The 22445-nt window shown below is 41.4% G+C and overlaps 1 protein-coding gene across 4 annotated transcripts in view; it reads left to right on the plus strand.

Annotated features, from left to right (window-relative positions):
• LOC135178711 (bifunctional heparan sulfate N-deacetylase/N-sulfotransferase 3) overlaps positions 1 to 22445 on the plus strand; it is a 382468-nt gene that overhangs the window by 141157 nt on the left and 218866 nt on the right. For 3 of the 4 annotated variants that reach the window (XM_064149865.1, XM_064149862.1, XM_064149864.1), the window contains exon 2: positions 20604 to 20752. The gene's annotated coding sequence lies outside the window, so the exon portion shown is untranslated. Of the gene's footprint in view, positions 1 to 2786; positions 2833 to 20603; positions 20753 to 22445 lie in introns of those variants that run through there. The other variant, XM_064149866.1, reaches the window with a different exon arrangement.

Raw genomic sequence — 22445 nt, forward strand, 5'->3', positions numbered from 1 at the left:
CAGTCTTGCAATGGACAGAAATGGCTTCTATTAGGCTCAGGTCTGGTAGCTTTACATGAGAGGTGTGGGATTTCAGAGCTGCTCTGGCTGGATCATCTGCTTCTTTCCATTGGCACTTTTTATGTCCCTATTATTCCAAACAGTTTTTGTGACTTACATAGCCCATTGGCCAGCTTGTATTTTGCTTAGAATCCTGCACAGAGGTACATACCTCTGCCTACAGAATGTATATTGAGCCTAGACCCTGAATTCAAGTCCATGAGATTCCCACTAGGTACAACAATCACCAAATTAAATCAGCTGCCACAAGGCATCAAGAAATCCAGATCCTTCACTGGTATTCTATTCCTAGTTGCTTCTAAGTAGCTTTTGGAGTCCTGAATAACTTTGTGTCTCTTGGAAATAAATTACCCTGTTCTATTATGTAGGTTCATAAATAAATGCCAAGTTTCAGTGATTTTGGTGATTATCTTTGTAGAAAGAAGCTTTTAAAACTATTGTTTCTATTTTCATTTAATCCAGGATGATACTATTTCATACAAATGCATCCTAAGGAGGATTGCTGCTACTTCTGGCTTTATTGTCTTGAAGCAGTAGCAGCATTGAGATTTAAAAAAACCCAGCAACAATAAAATTACCATTTCTCTAGGGAACCAAGATTAAGCATCAATATAACGTGCCTCTGTAGAACATTCAAGTCCCATCAACACCAGAACATAAACTTTTTACAGCACCTTTGGCAAGAGCCAGATAAGGCTTTGAAACACTGGGAATATATTAAGTAGAGTCTTTCTAGGATGAATTCAGGCCCATTGGTACCACTAATTCTTCTTACTGTGGTGCCAGTGGTTGGATTGGTGCCGATCTATACTAGAAACTGCTTGTGGAACTAGATGATAGCGTATCACAACAGGGTATTGCTAGGATGGAAATGTCTACAAACAAGGCAGCACAGCTTTGTTACATTTTTTTTTTTTTTGCCTAGTGTTTATATTTCTGTGAATTGTTTGAAATCTCTGCCTTTTATCCCAGATTGTATGAGACATTAATTGGTAGCTTTATTCCTAAAGCACTGAGAAGTTTTTTAATCTGTGCAAGAGACCACAGCAAGGAAGAGCTCACAAAGGACCTTGAAAATTCCTATCAAAGACTGCAAGTCATTATCACTAAAAATGAAAATGAAAAGCAATACTGAAGTCATAAATAAAATAAGGACTGTCCTGAAATTCAGGAATAACCTTTCTGTCTTCCTGTGCCTGCTGTAAAGAATTGAAATTATACAGTTCAGAGCATTGCTCTTATCTGAGTAGTATGTAGAAAAAATACATCTTCCAAAAACCAAATGATGCTTGTATAATTGACAGCATTAGTGCAACCTCATGTAAATAGAGGATGAAAGGTGAGAAGGAAGAAGCAAATACCAGAATTTTTATGACTTTATCACTTCTCCTTGAGAACCTAGAGACATAACACTCATAAAACATTACAGACACCAAGAGATCTAATGAACACACATAAGAGGTGACATTTGCATTAAAGAGAGCTTTATCTGTTGCATAATTGCATCTCAAGTAATGTAGAAAGCTGAACATAAGAGCTGCCAACTCAACTCACTAAATCAGAGGGAGGTTATACTGCAGGAACCTGATAACCATGCTGCAGTTCTGCTTACTGGTGCCACGATGGGGGTACGGCAGCAGCAGCAGCAGCAGCTGGTGAGAGCTCTTATAGCCCAGGGAGTCTGGTTTACAGTAGCTTCTGGAGCTGGTCATCCTGTAAAAGGGACACTTCCCTTGATGTCATTACAGATGTAAGAACAACCAACAGGAGGGTTTGCTCTGAGTGCTATAGGAAAGTTTGTGGATATTTAATTGTCTTCAACAATTTCCTTTTGGTTTTACCAAATATAAAGCTTCCATGGGAAGAAAAACCTCTAAAATTCTAGAATTCATTAACATTTCAAACCATCTTTATATGTCTTTATTTGTATTCTTTGTCTTACTTAAAGTCTTGGAACAAAATAATTGCTGAGACACACTCTGGAATTCCAGCTCTGACAGCACTGGTGCTTAGGTCTTGATGTGCACTGAGTCACAGCTGTAGCATTTAAGTCATTAGTTACCCTTTTTTATGGTTTATAGCATTGAACAATGAATTCAGTGCAGAATCTTCCAGATAAGACCACCTATATTTTTTTTTTCCTTCTCTGAAGTACCGCAGATACCTGTGACTCGTACGTCCTTCACCATCCTCTTGTTTTTATTGAAGCTACACGTGGTCATGAAGCCAGCCTTACAAGTGCAAAAGAACCTGTAAAACTGGGAGAATAGGAAACTTCACCGGTGTTTTAGGGAGCTCTTCGGATGCACTCTGGACCATGAGATGGCAGCAGTGAGAAGCACTTGTCTGCTGAGCGCTGTTATCCTGGGATAATAGGGATTTTACTGCAGGCTGCAACAGTTAACTGACAGACTCTACATACACCTTGAAATTAGAACTCTTTTTATTCTCCAGGAAGCTTTTACTGAGTTCAATATACATAAAATAGCAGTCAAGAGAAGCAGAGGTCAAGAGACAATACCTCTGTGAAAGTTCAGCAACTCCTGCAGTTACTGCTTCCTTGGAATGCCTCTGTGAGTTTCACAATACTTGGGATTTTAGGAGCTCAGGTTATTGTAGTTACACACATAGGTAAAAAAAAAGTATCAAAGTTCTTTGCTGTCTCCACAGCAGGTGACTGAGCCAGGGTAGAGATTGGTCTTGCGAGCTGCAGAAGAGATCTGCCTTGTGGTATCCTCGCAGCAGTAAAGAGAGAGCTTTGAAGGTTTCAAGGTTTCTTCCATTTTTTAACTTACTCCTAGTTGTTTTAAAATAAATTTGGAAGTGATCTTGTATAACATAGGGAGAAAACATGAGAACAACAAAAGGGCTTTGTTTCCATGTGATCATCAGTGTTTGCAAATGACACTAAGCTGGGGGCAGATGTGGCTGGGTTGGAAGGCAGAAGGGCTCTGCAGCGGGACCTTGACTGCCTGCACAGATGGGCAGAGTCCAATGGGATGGCATTCAATAGCTCCAAGTGCAGGGTGCTGCACTTTGGCTACAACAACCCCATGCAGAGATACAGGCTGGGGTCGGAGTGGCTGGAGAGCAGCCAGACAGAGAGGGATCTGGGGGTGCTGATTGATACCCGCCTGAACATGAGCCAGCAGTGTGCCCAGGTGGCCAAGAGAGCCAGTGGCATCCTGGCCTGCATCAGGAATGGTGTGGTCAGCAGGAGCAGGGAGGTCATTCTGCCCCTGTACTCTGCACTGCTTAGACCACACCTTGAGTACTGTGTTCAGTTCTGGGCCCCCCAGTTTAGGAAGGACATTGAGATGCTTGAGTGTGTCCAGAGAAGGGCGACAAGGCTCATGAGAGACCTCGAGCACAAGCCCTATGAGGAGAGGCTGAGGGAGCTGGGATTGTTTAGCCTGGAGAAGAGGAGGCTCAGGGGTGACCTTATTGCTGTCTACAACTACCTGAGGGGTGGTTGTGGCCAGGGGGAGGTTGGTCTCTTCTCTCAGGTGGCCAGCATCAGAACGAGAGGACACAGCCTCAGGCTGTGCCAGGGAAAATTTAGGCTGGAGGTGAGGAGAAAGTTCTTCACTGAGAGAGTCATTGGACACTGGAATGGGCTGCCCGGGGAGGTGGTGGAGTCGCCATCCCTGGAGCTGTTCAAGGCAAGGTTGGACGTGGTGCCATGGTCTAGCCTTGAGCTCTGTGGTAAAGGGTTGGACTTGATGATCTATGAGGTCTCTTCCAACCCTGATGATACTGGGATACTGTGATAACAAGCAGGATGTTTCAGTGAAATTATCAGGGTGCAATGTTACTTTTAAGCATTGGGAAGATGGAGTCTTACCACTATCACAAAGGACTTGCAGGTCAGTTCTAGATGGTTTTAAATACTGTTCCTCATTAAAGAGCATAGGAGACCCAAGTATGTTTTTAGCATCACTTGCTCCCCACTGTCTTGAGGACAGATTGGATAATCACAGCAAACAGTCCTCCATGGTGATTTTTTTTTATTCCTGTTGTGTCCCACTGTGGAATACAAAGATAAGGATGAATGGAAACGTGCAAAGCTCACACAGGAAAATTCTCAGGTAAATAGCTGCTCTGTTGAATGTATTTGCCAGATTACATCTCTGCTGGAGTTCAGTTAATCATTGAAGAGCCTCTGGTCTCTGTGGTCTTCACCACATGAACAGAAGGAGTTTCTCAATGAACTGTAGTGCACAGTTTGTATGACCAGGGAACATTATATTTAGTTTTTTCTTTTGTTAACCTGGCAGAAAAAGGTACCTGTTTGCTCTTAGTTCAAATGCTACAGGACCTGAGTTTGAATTCTGCATTGGTTTTGCTTTACTTTGGGGTTTTTGCCAATAACATAAGAAAGAAGCAGTTCAAATGTTGTACCTGATATTCATGGCTTTTGAAACGGTGTGTCCTCTCTTTAAAAAAAAATGTTATGCCTCATATCCCACCCCAGAACAGTTTACTGCAAAACCTCTGAGATATTTTAGTTTCAGATGTTGTGCTTCTTCAAGAGGAATTTGTTGTTAGGTCTCTAACATTCAAAAGATCTTTCTAAGTCATTGATTCAGGGGATGATCTGTCATCTAATGTGTAAAATAACCTTGGAAACTAAAACCAGGCTCCACTGCCAACGTTTTGTGGCTATAACAGCATCATGCTGCATCTCTTAAGAGCCTGTTACTAGACAGATAATTTACTCAGTCCCAAAATAGGATCTCAAACCACTGAGATCTATGTAAGTTGTTAATACTTCATTGGGAGAAATTAAGAAAACAAAATCTTTGAGTTAGCTTTTGTGTCTCTGTGCAGACATTATGGGGAAGGATTGTACTGGATTTCCTCCTACAAAAAAAAATCAAAACAAGTAGCTAGGAATCCTTACCTGCTGTTGTGTGTGTTTCACAGCTAGATGTGGTAATTCGCTCTGTGGTCAGCAATATTTATTCTGCACAGCAACATGTGAAAAGCAGTCACACCAAGAAGTACAAAAGTGGCAACAGCTTCACTGCTTTAGTGCAGTTACATTTGGCCTGTCCAGCAACATCTCTGATTCTCACACAGAAGTGAAAAAACTACAAGCAGGCCTCCTATATGTGACTAACAGATTTTTAGGCTGTGCAAAGAGATGCAAGGTATTTCATGCATATCCTGAGCCCACAAAGAGGTGCCAAGGTCTCCATTCATTAATAATTTCCCAAGGCTAGGTCACTCAGTGAGGTGTCCTCTTGTCTTCTCAGAGTACAAGTATGTCATAAGGTAGGCATTAGGAAGATGTTTCTAGCATAATGTTGTGTGATAAATATGAACTCCTCAGTAGATGTCATGCATAAATACCCTTTCTGACCCCACCTGTGTGCCAGGAAATATCTCCTCTCCTTCAGAGAGCAGAGCTGCTGAAATCCTTATTGATGCCAACTCATTCTTGAGGGAGGGTAAAGAGCAGGAGAGTAGAATGAAGACAGGCTTCAAGCTCTGTGTGGTTTTAGGGGCAGACCAAGCAGTGACAGTTGATAGCATAAATCCTGCTGGATACAGTAATTTTTTTTTTTAATTAAAACATGCTAAATAAACCAAGACATGATTATTAAAATACACAGCTAGTTCTCTTTATTTTCTTCTCTTCTTTATGTTATTGATGGTTTAAAGTGAAAAATCAGAGGCTAGATTCTAATACTTCACCTACGAAAGTGAGATTAAAACCTGACTCTAGGCCTATTCATTGGAGACTGATGTTTAGTTTATTTCTTTCTCAGAAAAGCTGGGAAAGAAATGGAAGTTTGCATTCAATGAATCAAACCTCCCAGAGCCCTTCATTAACACTCTATCTCTGTAGCTGAACTGCTGGAGTTGGAAGATAAAATCACTGTGGTTTATTAGTGTAAATTTGGATTTGGCCACAGGTGGAGTGGGGAACATAAGTCAAGAATGCTGGCAGCTAAATAGTTAGATTGCAAACAGAGAGACTGCAAACTCCCTTCAATTCTTACTTCATTCCTCCAGTGGCAATGTGCTTCTCCAAGAAATCAAAGTGGGCAATGGCTTTCAGAAGCTGGAGGTGTTTGCAAGTATAAAAGAAGAACTCTGTTCTTAGCTCTACCAGTGCAAAGTTATAGGCTTGATTTGTCAGATTCTAATGGGCTCGATTTCTATCACTCCAGCTCAGGTGCTATATGACTCTGGAAAGTTCCCAGTCGGTGTCAGCTGGCTTTTGCTTAGCCATGTGCCTGGTAACTTAACTGCATTTAGAAGCTGTTACAATTAATTATGCAGACATTCATTTTTCAAAATTTTGGGTTCTTTGATCTTGGGGAACTTTATATGGTCCCAGGTCTGTGAGTGACAGACAGGGTACATCTGTCTCAGAGTGGGCAAGGGCTTCTGAAGGAGTTGAGGGGAGAAACGAGGGTATATCACCTTTGGAAGAAAGGGGAGGTATCCCAGGAAGAGTTCAAGGGTGTTTCTAGGTCATGTAGGAAAAAAATGAGAGACACAAAAGCCCATTTAGAACTTAGGCTGCTACTGCTGTTAAGGAGAATAGAAAATCTTTCTATAAATGTATTAATGGCAAAAGAAGGGGTAAGGACAACCTCCACTCCTTGTCAGATGCAGAGGGGAATATAGCAACAAAAGATGAGGAAAAGGCAGAGGCACTTAACACCTTCTTTGCCTCAATCTTCAATAGTGGGACAAGTTGTCTCCAACACAACTGGCCTCCTAAACTGGCGGATGGAGCCAGGGACCAGTATAGTCCCCCTGTAATCCAGGAAGAAGCAGTAAGGGACCTACTGAGCCATTTAGATCCTTGCAAGTCCATGAGACCAGTTGAAATCTATCCTAGGGTGCTAAGAGAGCTGGCACACGAGCTGGTCAAGCCTGAGATCAGCCCTGAGGAAAAGGACCTGGGTGTCTGGGTTGATGAAAAGCTCAATATGAGCCTGCAGTGTGCATGTGCAGCCCAGAAAGCCAACCGTGTCCTGGGCTGCATTAAGAGAAATGTGGCCAGCAGAGGAAGGGAGGGAATTCTCCCTCTTTGCTTTGCTCCTGTCAGACTGCACCTGGAGTGCTGTGTGCAGTTCTGGAGCCCCCAGCACAAGAAGGGCATCAAACTGTTGGAGTGAGTCCAGAGAAGAGATGTGAAGATGCTCAGAGGGTTGGGGCACCTCTGCTATGAGGACAGGCTGCAAGAGCTGGAGCTCTCCAGCCTGGACAAGAGCAGGCTTTGAGGAAACTTTATAGTGGCCTTCCAGTACCTGAAGGGGGCCTACAGGAAGGCTGGGAAGGGACTATTTACAATGTCTTGTAAACAGCATGGCCAGTAGGACATGGGAGGTTATTCTGCCCCTGTACTCAGCACTGGTCAGGCCACATCTTGTGTGCTGTGTCCAGTTCTGGGTCCCTCAATTCAAGAGAGATGCTGAGGTACTAGAACATGTCCAGAGAAGGTTGATGAAGCTGGTAAGGGGACTGGAGAACAGCCCTTTGAGGAGAGGCTGAGAGAGCTGGCGTTGTTTAGCCTGGACAAGAAGAATCTCAGGGGTGATCTCATTGCTGTCTACAGCTACTTGAAGGGAGGCTGTAGCCAGGTGAGGGTTGGTCTCTTCTCTCAGGCAACCAGCAACAGAACAAGGGGACACAGTCTCAAGTTGTGCCAGGGAAAGTATAGGCTGGATGTTAGGAGGAAGTTCTTGCCAGAGAGAGTGATTAGCATTGGAATGGGCTGCCTAGGGAGGTGGTGGAGCCGCTGTCCCTGGAGGTGTTCAAGACAAGACTGGGTGATCTAGTTGACTGGGTAGGGCTGGGTGCTAGATTGGCCTGGATGATCTTGGAGGTCTCTTCCAACCTGGTTAATTCTATGATTCTACCACTCAGCACTGTGCTGCTATTTTTTTTCCTTGGTACATTCTCTTCTTTGATTGACATACTTCCTTTTCACCTGTAAGACTTAGTGTCAATCTAGTCATTCCTGATTTTACAACACATATCATAAACTAAGCTTAGAAAGAGGGGCAGCCTTGAATCTGTATCGATAAGCAGAATAACTCGGCGGTACAGAACTGGCAAGGCCAGATTTTTTCCAGACATTGCAGTACTTAGTTATTCAGACTGTAGAAGAGGAAGTTTTGCACGTTGCCTAAGGCAGCCTGCAGACTGAGGGCGTGATACAACCTACCCATGAAAGCCAATAGTGCTGAATTCCATAGCTTTGCTTAATTATTCAATCTGTGTCATTGTGAATAGACTATTTACGTAGAGGTGAGAAGGAAAAAACAGCTTTCAGAGCAGGATTTCTGTTGGTTTCGTGGGGCATTGCGTGACTGAACACTAATTGAGGTTCTGAGCTTTAGAGCTCATTTCCCCACAACTCCTGTTGAAATTTCAGCTTTGGAATTTAAAGCTTCTGTGCTGATTTTAAAAGCTCATCAGCATTTGTAAAACAGGAGAACATTTTTTTTTTCTTTCAAATTAGTACTTTTCTGTTTCTGGCCATTCGTCATCTGTTTCTCTATACAAGCTTGTGCTCTCAATGGAAAACTGGTGTTTGATAGAAGATTCATGTTTGTACCCAGACCACTGCCTGGAAAGTACAAGCTGATCCTGATGGTTAGCTCTGGGATACTAAATTCAGTTGCAGTAGGATGCAACTAAGCTACCTCACAACTAGCTCAGATTTGAGAGGTGGTCTCTACCCGGATTACAGGACCGAGGCTTTCTTTGCCACAATGGGAGCAAACTAGTGACAACAGAAGTGTCTATACATGCTCCAGGCTGTGACCCAGGAACTTTCTCAAAAGGCAACATCCTGTTAGGTTGTATGATTCAAAGGGGCAGCCATGAAAACAAAGAATAGACAAATTTAGAACTTGAGACCTACCTCTGTTTGCAGTTTTACTAGCAGTTACCTGTCTCAAGGGACAATATTACTAATCCATCATCTTCTGAGTGAAGATATTTTAAATATCAATTTAAAGAAATAGAAACTTTTGAGCTGAATAAACTGGAAATTGTCTCTTTATGGTGAAGCTAGGGCTGAAGTTTGTAGAAAAACACATTTCTGATGTCATTTAGTTACTGCTGGTTTAATCATAAATTACATGAAGAGCTGTTTTCCATAATCTAATATCCCCTTGGATTGAACATATTTCTCAAATTGTGTTTTTTTCCAAGTATTAAGCAAGAGAGTGCAAAGGGGAAAGGCAGTATTGATTGTTCTCTGAAAGGGAGGAGAAACAGATCTATTTTTTAGGTGGTGAAATGAAGGTAGACCATTTTGTGGAGCAAGAACTGCTGAAGTAGGTTTATTTTTATTATCTATTTATCTTCCTGAAATTTGAAACTTCCTAGGAAAATGGCAGTTTATCAAATTCAATTATGCAACCTTCAGACTTACTAAAACCTTGCACTTTTCTGCTTCCCACGTGCTTTCTATATTTAAAAGGAGCCTTTTCTGCAGTAAGTAGCCTTGACAGAGATAATTGGGAAAGCAGTTTGATTTCTTCCTACCTACCTAATTTATGTTTTTTAATTTTCAGACTAGTTCTTCATTCCAAGACAGAACACCTCAATCATAAAAATACTTTGCTGGTCACAAGGTGTTGCTGCATGAGCGATTGCTCAGGAGTCTAGGCTGTGCAATTCGTTGCAATTCCAGTGCCAGGTTGAGTTTAATGGCTAATTTTAGGTTGTTTTAACAGCAGTCGTAAATAATGAGGAGGAGATTCAGCAGAGCCTGGTTTAATTTGTAAGGATTTTACATAACTATTTTATTTTTCACGTTTTGTGGTCGTTTTAGTCAGCTTCTTGCACACATGAGCCTGGTTTTCTCTTTGTTTTAACTTGTGTCCTAACTTTGTATAGCATGAAGTACAGGATACATGAAGTGGATGCTGCTATGTGAAGCATGGTGGCATGACTAATTATGACAGAGTGGCACAGACTAAAGGTGCTTGGAGAAGTTTGAGGATTTGCATCACTTATGCTTTGTGTTTCACATGTGATTGCACTTCATGAAAGGGTTCTGCCTAGGATGTCTGCATGTTGCTAGTTCACTGTAAAATACAAAGAACACAAAATTTAGTACAGTGGCTGATTAATTTAGACCACTCTCTTGCTTTCCTACTCGTAAGAGGAAAGTTTCCTCACCCTTGTTTTCCTACACCTGCAGCTACCGAGCCCCCACCTTAAAACTTAGTGCACAGAATTGCTGCCATAAGAATATACAGAATCATAAAATGATAGTAGTGGACATTGAAGAGCTTTGAGAAGGATTTAAATCATCATGCTTAAGGCCTTAAGCTATGTGAAACTTGCTTTGAAAGCAGATAATGCCACAGCTGCCGAACTCAGAGTGACTTCTACTGCAGCTGCCCTTAGCTGCAGATTGGCAGAATAGGTAGGTCTCTCACCTAACATGTAGCAAGTGAGTTTTTATAGTCTTCACCTACTTTCTCTCACCTACACCTAAGGTTTGAGTCCTAATAAGAGGGTGAGCAGGACAGGGACATCTCCATGGGTTGAAATTGTTGTTTTGAATCAGTATACAAAGCTTTTTGACCAGTCCCATCCAAGACCAGCTTAGAGCAGCACCTAGCACAGTTAGGCTCCAACTGACAGATGTTCAATTGCTACATCACTGCATGAGTCAGGCTGTAATTTGGGATAAATATTAGGTTCCCATCTGTTGCATTATGTAGTGTTTCATGTCATGTACCTCCCACTTTGAAACTGATGCAGTCCTTTTGTAACCAAGCACAAGCTTGCCCTGTTTACCAAAACATTTTAGGAGATGTCCCATCTCTCAAACTCTTTCACTGGAGTGCCATACGAAGGGTTTGCTTCTCTGTTTTGTTTTCTTAAAAGTAAACCTTTCAGATATGGAGGAATGTGAAACTGTTTTGAAGAGCCTACTAATACTGTAAAAATCTCTGTTCAGATTGTGAACATACTATATTCAAAATACATAGAGAGTAAAAACTCAAAGACATGTGGAAAAATATAGGAGAGTGTTACCTTTTTTATTAAACCCAATGCCTCCATTTAATTTTTAATAAAGTATATCTAAAATTAATGCCATCTACAATTATACTCTTAAGCTTCTAATGAAAACCTAACATTTTTGATTGTATCAAATCGGCCCTGAAGACTGAGAAACTACTTAGTAATCTGTGCAACATGGCCTGTACTAAGTGCTGACTGTTTTAATATATATGAAACCGTTTTATATATTAAATAAAATAGCAAATTAATTTTTTTACTGTGCAAACAATATATTGTCCTAGATTATCTATGTATAATAATTGTTTTCCCGTGCATGCTTAAATGGAAAACTATGTGGACTTTACTAGCTGATTGGCTAGGGCTGGGTGCTAGGTTGGACTGGATGATCTTGGAGGTCTCTTCCAACCTGGTCAATTCTATGATTCTATGATTCTAAGCAGTCTAGAATTTTGTCTTTCAGCATTTCTGCCATCGTTTTGTTCAACTCATGATTTAGTTTCTTCCTTGTGAAGTGTGTCTGTGAGGTTTTCATCACATAGAGCATGTGGATGCTGTTGTAACAGCCACTTCTACCTTGACTCTCACAAGGAAAACCTGTAGCTGTGGAATTTCTCCTGTGTTACAAATGCAAAATAATGGATCTGAATGGAGCCTTGAATCAGATTAGCTTTATGTATGCTTAAAAGCCTATTTATTTCACAGTTCAAAGAGTTAAACTTGAGTTCTGTGGGTTTGCTGTGCAAATAACTACTAAGTTGTTGAAGAAGAAAATACCTCACTGATTTCAATAAGCCATTTTATTTACAAGGTTCAGACTAAGTACTACCTGATTTTATTACTGAAAATTATGATATGGAGTTAGACTCTGTGACTATAAAGATCTCTTCAAATATTTAAGGTGTTAATAGCTGATAGGTTGTTATTTTGTCATCTGGGGTTTTATTTGGTTTTGTTTCTCTACAGGCAGTTTTCATTCACCTAATCTTCTGTTTGTTGTCATTAATATTATCACTCAGTTAACACAGTTTTAACAAGAGTAATAGAGGAAGCAAACAGTGAATTTAATAATGTTTAAAGTAGTTTGGAGTGTATAGATGAAGTCAGCAGGAGTTAATTGACAGTTGTATTATTAAGGGTTGTGCCCAAGTTGCCTCTAAACCAGAGCAGTTAACTTTAAGACCTTAGAAGGAACAGTTTAGATTCTACCAGACTAGAGGAGGCCAAAGGTTAAGGAAGTAAAGTCTAGTATGAGGAACTAGAGTATTTGGACAGATTCTCTTGTAAATTTAGGAAAGCTTGGTTTCAGTGCCACAACAGCAAGGTAAGGTTGTGAAAAATAATCAGCACGTATTTGTTGAGCACGAGTCATACCAAACAAATCCGGTTTCTCCTTTTGATCAAAAGGGCAGAAAACAGAAAAACGGGAAGGAGAAAATATGGATTGAATTAGGAGACTTACTGAGATTTCACAGGCAAAGACCTGAATTTTCAAGTCTGCAGACTCAATAACTCTGCTAGTTTGAGCCTAGCTAGAATGTTTTGGTGAGAAGAACTAGATTATAGGCTGTGAAAGGAAAACAAGGCTGATGTCTACCTCACTCATAGGCTTGCTGAGATATATGAGAATCAAAGCATAGATAAAGCACTGACTTCTCTTGCTGGGGAGTTCCGAGCTGCATCTCTCTAACCTCACCTTTTTTTTTTTTCTTTCCTAATCCACTTTGCTTCCTAACCCCCTGGACAAACCTCCATTCTTCCTTCGGACTGGGGTAAGGTTGAGAGGGGTAGGGGGAAGGTGCAGGGTGGCCAAGAGCCCCTCCTGGGGACTCAGGTTTCTGGGAGGGGAGTTGTGTTTCTGTATTACCTTTTACCTTGTATATGTCTGCATATAACTGTATATACTGTAAATATCTGTTTGTATAGGATGCTAAGCTGTAAATATAAACTTCATTCAATTTCCAGAGCCAGCTGAGTCTAGTCTGGGTGATTTCCAGAGTGTGGGGGGGCAGGGAACACCCAAACCATCACAATAAGCCTCTCATGCGCTCCTCAATCCAGTTCTATTGAGCAGTTTCCTTGACAAGTCAGATGATGTAATGAGGGACATGTATGCAATTCTGCACTGACAAGCTGAGAGTCCTCTTGGAGGACAGGAACAGAATACAAGGTGTTCTCAGAAAGGGTGGAGGAGTTGTGAGAGGTCAGGAAAATTAAATGAAATCCACTTCTACCATTAGGAGGAAGACTCGGGCAGCTGCATGCAAAGTTATCAGATATCAGGATCTGACTGAATGTTTAAAAATATGATGCTGTAGGCCAAGGCAGGCAGTGTGTGTTAACAGGGTTGTTCCATGTCAGTTAAGGGAGAATACTCTGTATTTGTCTAGCTTTGAAAAGAAAAGACCACACACACCTGTATGAATGCAATAATGTCCAGAACTGGGGCCTGTGGATGGAGTACTATGGCCAGGTCTGGGCACTGCTCTTGAGGAGCAAGGTTATAGCAACCCCAATTGCTTGCTCTGGAAAATAAGGAAGTATGGATGTAATAATAGTCTCTCCCAGGTTGAGAGCTATAGGGTTAAAAAAAATCTCTGAGGACTAGAAGGCTGTTATCCAATCCCATCATTCTGCTATCTCTTTATGAGCTCATGGCAAGGCCAGCTCGTTCTCCTTTCCTCCCCCTCCTGCCCTCTGTCAAGTGGGAGCCACTTTAGTGAACTAACATATAAGCAGTAGGCCTGTTTTGAGGCCTCCAGAAGCTTGTGTTCAGGCCTATGGATGGCAGTGGCCTTGAGGGGGGGAGGATTGGAACACCAGGGATTATAGATTTAGTTTTGGACTGGGGGAAAATTCAAGGGGGTTCGGCATGCCTGTTGTAGCTGCTTCTGTAATTTCTTCTCTGCATTTCTCCAAATACAGTTCTGTGGTTTTTTTATTCAATTTGAGAGAATCATAGAATCACAGAATCAATCAGGTTGGAAGAGACCTCCAAGATCATCCAGTCCAACCTAGCACCCAGCCCTGTCCAGTCATCTAGACCATGGCACTAAGTGCCTCATCCAGTCTTTTCTTGAACACCTCCAGGGACGGTGCCTCCACCACCTCCCTGGGCAGCCCATTCCAATGCCAATCACTCTCTCTGGCAACAACTTCCTCCTAACATCCAGCCTATAAATCCCCTGGCACAACTTGAGACTGTGTCCCATTGTTCTATTGCTGGTTGTTTGAAGAATAAACAGATTCCTTCGGAAATGACAGTAACATTTTTCGGTGTCCCTTAGAGCAATGCCAAGGAGTAATGGAGAAAGATAAGGAAAATGCCCACTTGTAAATGTAGTGAAGCCTTGCAAAAGGCTGTGACGTCCCTCATTTGGAACTATATTAGACAAACACCTCTGCAGTGGTCCAAATAAAATGAATCTTGCCTCAGGCCTTGAGCAATGCTTCTTGACAGCCCTTGTAGAGCTCTACATTTCTGTGATACTCTCACAAGTATTTCAAGATCTACCAGGAGTGCATTACTGTGTGTCTGAAACCTTGCAACATGTTGACTAAAAATAGCTATATATCCTTCTGCATTCATCTCTGTAACCACAGTTTTCCTGGCCTGCAGCAGTGTAGACCAAAGCATTCCTCACAAGCAGCAATGTTTAAACTATTCTGCATAGTACACAAAGCTCTATTAAAACAAATACAGTCTATCATTGTCTGCCTGGACCTGGCATTGAGCAAAAAGGGAGTGCCCTAGGCAAGATAGCCCTTCTTCAGTGCTGCTCAGCCCAAAAAAAGATCAAAAAGGAGAAGCTGTCTCTTGCACACAAATGCACTTGAATCTTTTCTAAATTGAATCTTTATGCAGAGACCTAAAATGAAGACAAAACCATAAAAAGCTCTTCCAAAAGCAATATCCTGAAAGTCACAATGTAACAGAGAAATCTTACAGCGTCACTGAACCTGAGTTTAGGCCCCTACATCTTGGGGTCTTAAATTCATGGTTTCTTTTGGGTGAATAGAAAGGAGATTGTTCTGTACTGGGCTCCCTTTTCACAAGCTTCAGCTGTCATCCTTGACTGTACTGCTTCAGTCAGATTTCAGAATATGATCTGAACTGTTTATTGGGTTACAGCCTAAGTTAGATCAATATATTAATTTAATAGCATTGCTTAGTGAAGAGAGAACCCCATATTATAGCAGATATAAAAATCAGTTAGTGAGGAGCATCTCATACAGGTACAAGCTCTCTGTGTGGAAAAGAAGCAGTTTTATTGCTGCCTTTTTTTACTTAGTGTTTGCCTCAAAAGTGTTGAAGCTAGACAATACCCATAAAATAACTTTTGTGATGTGTGATGGCTTGGATGTTGTTACTCACCCCCCACTCTTATGAAATCACCCAGACTTCAGCCAAGCTGGAAGTTAAGGAATGAAGCTTTATATTTACAGCATAGCACAATATACAAGCAGATATTTACAGCTGTATACAGAAATATACAAGTTAAAGGTAATACAGAAACACAAGAGCCCACCCAGAAATTAGAGTCCCCAGGAGGGGCTCTCAACCACCCTTCCACCTTCTTTCCACCCCTCTACCTTATCCCAGAGTTTGCCTTATGTGCAAGGTGAGCTGCGAGGATCAGCAAGGGGGTTAGAAAGCAAAAGGATTAGTTACACAGAAAGCAGCCCAAAGAGAAAGCAGAGGCTCCCAGAGGCACACACCAACTGCCTTATCTATATTTATGTTCTTGTTTTTACACATCTCAGCAAACCTGAGTGAAGTAGATATCACCATTGTTTTCTTTTCACAGCTATAATCTATTTTCTCTCACTAAAATATTCCAATTTGTCTCAAACTAGCACATAAAGTCTCCCAGAAAAACACAAAACCTCATTCACATGGATGTGAAATTTACCTCCTAGCCAGAACACCAGCATATGGCCACAGATCTAGAAAGCTTGGTTTAAATTTGAAACCACCTAGAGGGAGCTAACTGGAGCCAAAGCACACTTGTGGCATTCTGCTACCTTCATTTGTTTGGAAGTGAGTGTTCAGAACAACCCTGCTCACTGAAATGTCTACAAGTTCCCATGTGCTAAGCAAGCCATATATTCTTTTACATCATTGGTCACTGGGTGCTTGTGATATTCAACTCTGCTTTTCATAGAATCATAGAATCATAGAATCAACCAGGTTGGAAGATACCTCCAAGATCATCGAGTCCAACCTATCACCCAGCCCTAGCCAGTCAACTAGACCATGGCACTAAGTGCCTCATCCAGTCTTTTCTTGAAGACCCCCAGGGACGGTGCCTCCACCACCTCCCTGGGCAGCCCATTCCAATGGGAAATCACTCTCTCTGTGAAAAACTTCTTCCTAACATCCAGCCTATACCTACCCTGGCACAACTTGAGACTGTGTCCCCTTGTTCTATTGCTGGTTACCTGGGAGAAGAGGCCACCCCCCACCTGGCTACAATGTCCCTTCAGGTAGTTGTAGACAGTAATAAGATCACCCCTGAGCCTCCTCTTCTCCAGGCTAAACAGGCCCAGCTCCCTCAACCTCTCCTCATAGGATTTGTGTTCCAGGCCCCTCACCAGCTTCGTTGCCCTTCTCTGGACATGTTCCAGTACCTCAACATCTTTCTTGAATTGAGGGGCCCAGAACTGGACACAGTACTCAAGGTGTGGCCTGACCAGTGCTGAGTACAGGGGAAGAATAACCTCCCTTGTCCTACTGGCCACACTGTTCCTGATGCAGGCCAGGATGCCATTGGCTCTCTTGGCCACCTGGGCACACTGCTGGCTCATCTTCAGCTTACTGTCTATCAGTACCCCCAGGTCCCTTTCCTCCTGGCTGCTCTCCAGCCACTCAGTCCCCAGCCTATAGCGCTGCTTGGGGTTATTGTGGCCAAAGTGCAGAACCCTGCACTTGGCCTTGTTAAATCTCATCCCATTGGCCTCTGCCCACCCATCCAGCCTGTCCAGGTCCCTCTGCAGGGCTCTCCTACCTTCCAACAGATCAACACCTGCTCCTAGCTTGGTGTCATCTGTCAAACTTTTGAGTAAGAGCAGAACTTTACACTTCAGTGATGTTTCTCTCTAACATTAATTGCAGTGGCTTGCTTTTAAAGGTGCACAACTTTACTCACGAGTCTCTTCTGTCTTCTCTTAGAAGAACAGCAACTGCTGTTCTTGTGTCACAAACAGCTGTTCTCTCTCACAGTTCCTGTAGCTTTAAGAGGCATTTCTATTTTAAATAGTAATTTATGAGAACCAAATGGCATCATCATTCCCTGCAGACATTAATATTCCAACTGGAAGAAGAGGTTCATGTACACTGATAGTCAGAGTAATTGAGTTCAACACTTGAATTTTGTATTTGATGGTTTATAACTCATCAAGCCTTACCTAGCTTCTACTCTTGGGCAACACTGGTTACCACAACACTATTTAGCCATTTAGATTGGATACATGGGAAGAACTTTTTGAAGAACTTTTATCATTATTGGGACAAAATGTTTAAAACAAAATGCAATTGAGTACTTAATGGAAATTGACACTCCATGTTGTACATGTAGTACCTGTACAATATAGCTAAATACTCTGTAGTGGACACTTGTAGTACTTGGAGAAGTTACTAGAGCTACTCTAAATTAAGACTTGTGAACTGAGAACCATCATACTAATCCAAAGAAATGCAAGCTTTAGGGATCTTTTGGCATAGAAAAGGCAGATAATGTTGTTATACCCCCCACATGGACTTTGGCTAATCAGTACAGTAGTCAAAAACCAAGCAGCATTTAACAAATGTAAGAATGTACACAAGTCCTTCAGCATTTGCTTTATTCCCTTCTTCATGTAGAAAACGTCAAGTGCCACTTGAAGTGGAGATGAAGTTTCAAACACCCAAACAATGTTCAGTTTTCTGAGGGCAGATCAGCTTCTAGGGAATTACAGTATTTTGAATTGCAAATTCTGGACACCATGTCCACAGATTTCTCTGAATTCCTTCATTTTGTCTTTAAGATGATGTTTCAAGGCTACTTTAGATTTTTACACTTATTTCTTATACGAAAGAAATGGTTGTAACCTCATGAACAAAAACCAGTCCTCTGGTGGACAGTCAGATTTAAAACAAGCAATTTCAAAATGTTACCCTGTTTCACCATGTGTTTTATTAGCACTTGAAGGAATAACATCTGTAACCACATGCTCGCATTCATCAAGAGTTTCTGGAGCTGTTTGGGTGCATTTGTGTGTCACGTAGTTACCAGTGTGTCTGTGCTTCTTTGAGGTGATGCAGACAGGAGCGGGTTTGTTCGTTGCAAAAGGCAGTGTTTTCAGCTTCTCAGAGAAACAACAGCCTGTGTAGACCTCCTCCCTTTACTGCCTACAAAATATTGGCAAAATTATATTGAGTTTTGTTGTTTCTGACTATCTAGAACAGCATGCTGACCTTTTCCCACAGTGGCATACTGCAGATGGGAAACAGACATGTCTTTCTCCTTCTCTTTCCATTTTAAGAGGTGAGGCAAAATTAAATGTTGTTTCTACCATCTATCTCCTGAGCCAGTAATCTGCACTGTACTGCTTTCCTTCCTCCTCTCCAATGTTTGTACAGTAAGCCACCTGCAAGATGCACCAAATGTAATGTGGACAGATATACACCTCACCAGAGCAGAAGTTGTGATGATGGCACATGGTGAGGAGTCGGCACAAGCTGTGCAACATCCCTCCCAGACAATGTGCTTACTTGGGAGGCAGAGCATCCAGGCCATGCTGGCATGTTTACTGCTGCTGATTGCTGATCTCATTAGCTAGGCTAATTAAATTATAGGTAGCACAATTACACCTATGCTTGTTACCGTCTGACCACTGGACATGTCCATGGATCAATTTTCAGAAATCATTGAAGCACTTAGGATTGTCAGCTACGTGGAACTGCCATGAACCTTGCATTCCAGGGGCTCTCTGCTGCTGTTTTCAAGTTTACAGACATTATCAGTAGGGAGAAGGAGAGTGAGGAAATTAAAATGTGTGGATATATAGGCATAAAAAAGAGGAAAGCACTGAAACAGTGACATGTCCTACTTCTGTATATTCAATGTCTTTAAAAGCCAAATAAGTAAATAAACCAGACTGTCCTCTGCTAACTCTAGCAGGGATAAATATGAATCCTGGTGCTGCAGGGATAGCAACATCAATAGGAAAATTCCTGCTACTACTCTAAGGCTGAATTCTTGAGGGCTGTCTTCATCTCTTACGTGGCACACGTTAGGGACTAGAGGTGACTCACTGTGTGTTGATGGCCAGAGTGTCTTCGTTCATTTGCATTTAGAATTACAACTTCTGTGCCTTGGGTATTTATCTGAAGGCCACCACAGTTAGCAGTCTTCCTATGCACTTCTCTTGAGGTTTGCTGTGCTTACTTTACAGAACTGAGACAGACTCAGATGAACGTATAACTTAATTTTCACTTGCCTTTTGGTATGTGGTTTCTTGATTTCAGATAATAATGGGTGTATGCAATATTCTGTGCCTTTTCCTAGCTTAGAAAGTTTTTTGAGCTTTTCATTGACATTTTTCATTGTAGAGAAAAAACTTCAATCTGCCTCATTAACTTTGCTAGAAAATAGGATGTTGTTGTGAGAAAAAGAATAACTTGTCAGGACTTAAAGGATGAAAACGAATTTTCAGAAGATTCCCCTACAACTCAGTTATATGAGTGTTTACCCAAGCTAATGTAATCAGTTTTTAAAATCAATGTAGATAAACTGCTTCAAATCCACTACATTAATACTTTTCATATAACTTTAACTCACCTAAGTCTGTTTTGCATTTAATTTGTGGATTAAAGCAGAAATAAATTGACAAAATCGATGGAAAAGTTAAAACCAAAATGAAGATGATGTTAACCAAGATTATGTCAAAGGTGAAAATGGTGGGCTCTGGGCCAGTAGTGCTGCAGCTTCTAGAAAGGCAGGGGATGTGCATCTCTCTTTTCAAATTGTAGGAAGTGAGAGCAGAGTCATGCCGCTCCAAGGTGGATTAGAGAGCTCTGATGTGAAAACAGGTTTGAGATTTGCCTGACTTCTAATTACAAAAGCTGAAAAGCACTTCAGAGTAGAGGTTTGTCAGATACTTGATCCAATTCTTCTGTTGCAATTCTTTATTACTTATAGCAGCAAACAATAGATTTGTGGCAATTAAGAAGTTAGAAGCAGCTACAGCAAGGAGGGAATCTGATTTAATAAATGAACAACTGCAGTACCTAAACAGATCCGAATGGCTCAAAGGTTTGAAGTGTCTCTTTCCTCTAAGGCAGTGATTTGTAAAGTGAGGAAAACAAGCAAAATCAAATAAACTGAAGCCAGAGTAGAATAGAAACAATGACCAGTGTCAGCAGAGATGAGATTTTCCTGACAGACTGGCGGTTAGGATAATAAGATTGCTGCTGTTCAGAGTTAGCTGTCCAAATTATAGAATTACAAGGGAAAAATTAATAATAATTATTTGGTTTTCTTTCACAGATGTGAAATCCCTCAACCAAGACACAAGCAAATAAAACCTCAATATATTTTGACTATCTTTTCCTATGGATCAAATCATCTGATACAGAACCAAGAGTAATTATGAAAAATGGACATCAGTGAAGGGAAAAGCTGAAACACATCTTAAGGTAAGAGACAAAAGGAAACTCCCATGAGGAACAACTCCTTTATCTCAATATAAGGTTTAGATATAGGACTTTCTGCCAGAGTCTCTAATAGTTCTGCATTTTTATTAACAACTGGTGAAGTGGTTGGTGAGTTGCATGATATGAAGACCACCATGGAAGGAGCAGGATCCAGGTGCCTTGGTCAGAGTTTACATTCTCAGTGACAAACTCTTAAACACATTTTTCTCATTCTTTCATTGCCACTGTCTTATCAGCTCTCTACACTGCTATAGAACTGTTCTCTTGCATTTCAGCTATTGCCATAGTGATGTTTTCCATGGGATTTTTTCCCCTCTGGTAGATTTCGAATCAGATATCCGTCATCATGGAAAGGGACATCCCAGCTTTGGGAAAGAGTGTGCCTGAAAGGATGTAGAATTGATTGCTTTTGGCAGTGCTGTAGCCACTTTTAAGTTCTAATTTATACCAGGCAGACAGAGAATGCCATCTGGTCATGCCAAAGTGATTTGAAAGGAAGCACAGAAATACACATTTGAGTTGGCCATCTGTCCTCATGTCTATAACATCATAGGGGGAGGTACTGGCATGTCTGAGGCCAGTAGCTGAGGCTTTTGTTGTTTTTCTCAGAGACTAGGGAAGTAGATCTGGCACAGCCCTCTGGTAGTAGAGGTCCTTGGAGTTTTTCAAGATGGATTGTGTAACACTAAAAGAGGCATAATGCCAACTAGTGTCTGCAGCTTTGGTTTCTCATTCAGTCACTTACATGTGCTGGCAAGACAGTATGTTTGTGGCTGGGGGTTGGGGGGGTAGTTTCTGAAATCACTTTGTTAGAAGTAGTTGCCTCAGAGTTAACATCTCAGAGAAGTGAAGATACTTAGTTCTTTCCTTTGTGTGCTTTCTGTTTGGGGTATTTTTTGCTGTTTTCAGGCTTCAGGATTGTCTTTTTTAGAGAGGTGGTTGGTTTGGATTTTGGTTTAGTTGGGGTTTTTTGTTTTTAATTAGGGCTGGTAACTTTCTGTGAACGCACTTGACATAATTGCATACAAAGAAATCTTTGGCTTCTTCAGAGCTTTGGTGCTCACAAGTCACACCAAACGACTGAGAAGCACTAATTTTAGGAGTTTGATGGATGAGCCTCTTCATTTATTTCTTAAAAGAAAGATAATTTCCTGCCTCACAACTGGGGCTGTATGAATAGTCTAAACAGAGATAAACAGCTGAATTCTTTACTAAAAAGACAATCTTAGTGATTATGTCATTGGGACTGTTACATTGTCGCTCAACTTTCTCAAGCATTTCGTCATTCACAAATGCAGACCTTTTGACTGTTTACTGGAAGTTAGAGGGAAAAGAGCTGGTAGGTAAACTACAAATTACTCTCCTGGAGTTTTGGAGGTATTTTGTGCTTACAGATGCAGGAATCTAGGTATGAACCTAATACTGAGGGACAGATGGAGTTTGTGTGAAGTAGTGGGAAATGTTATGGAAAACAGGACAGATGAAGTGTGTGCATCTTTTCCTGACCCTTCTTTTCCTAAATGTTACTGCCAGGCTACTGGCTATAAATCAATATTAATAATCTGTTCATATTCTTTCCATAATGTATCAGATGTGTCAGCTCTGCTGGTAGCATACCTAGCAAATGGAGCTTGTTACTGGGACTGGAGTATGGATGTTTAGATTTGGATTCAGT

This window comes from Pogoniulus pusillus, chromosome 10, assembly GCF_015220805.1.
Source record: "Pogoniulus pusillus isolate bPogPus1 chromosome 10, bPogPus1.pri, whole genome shotgun sequence".
In the NCBI taxonomy this organism is placed as follows: domain Eukaryota; kingdom Metazoa; phylum Chordata; class Aves; order Piciformes; family Lybiidae; genus Pogoniulus; species Pogoniulus pusillus.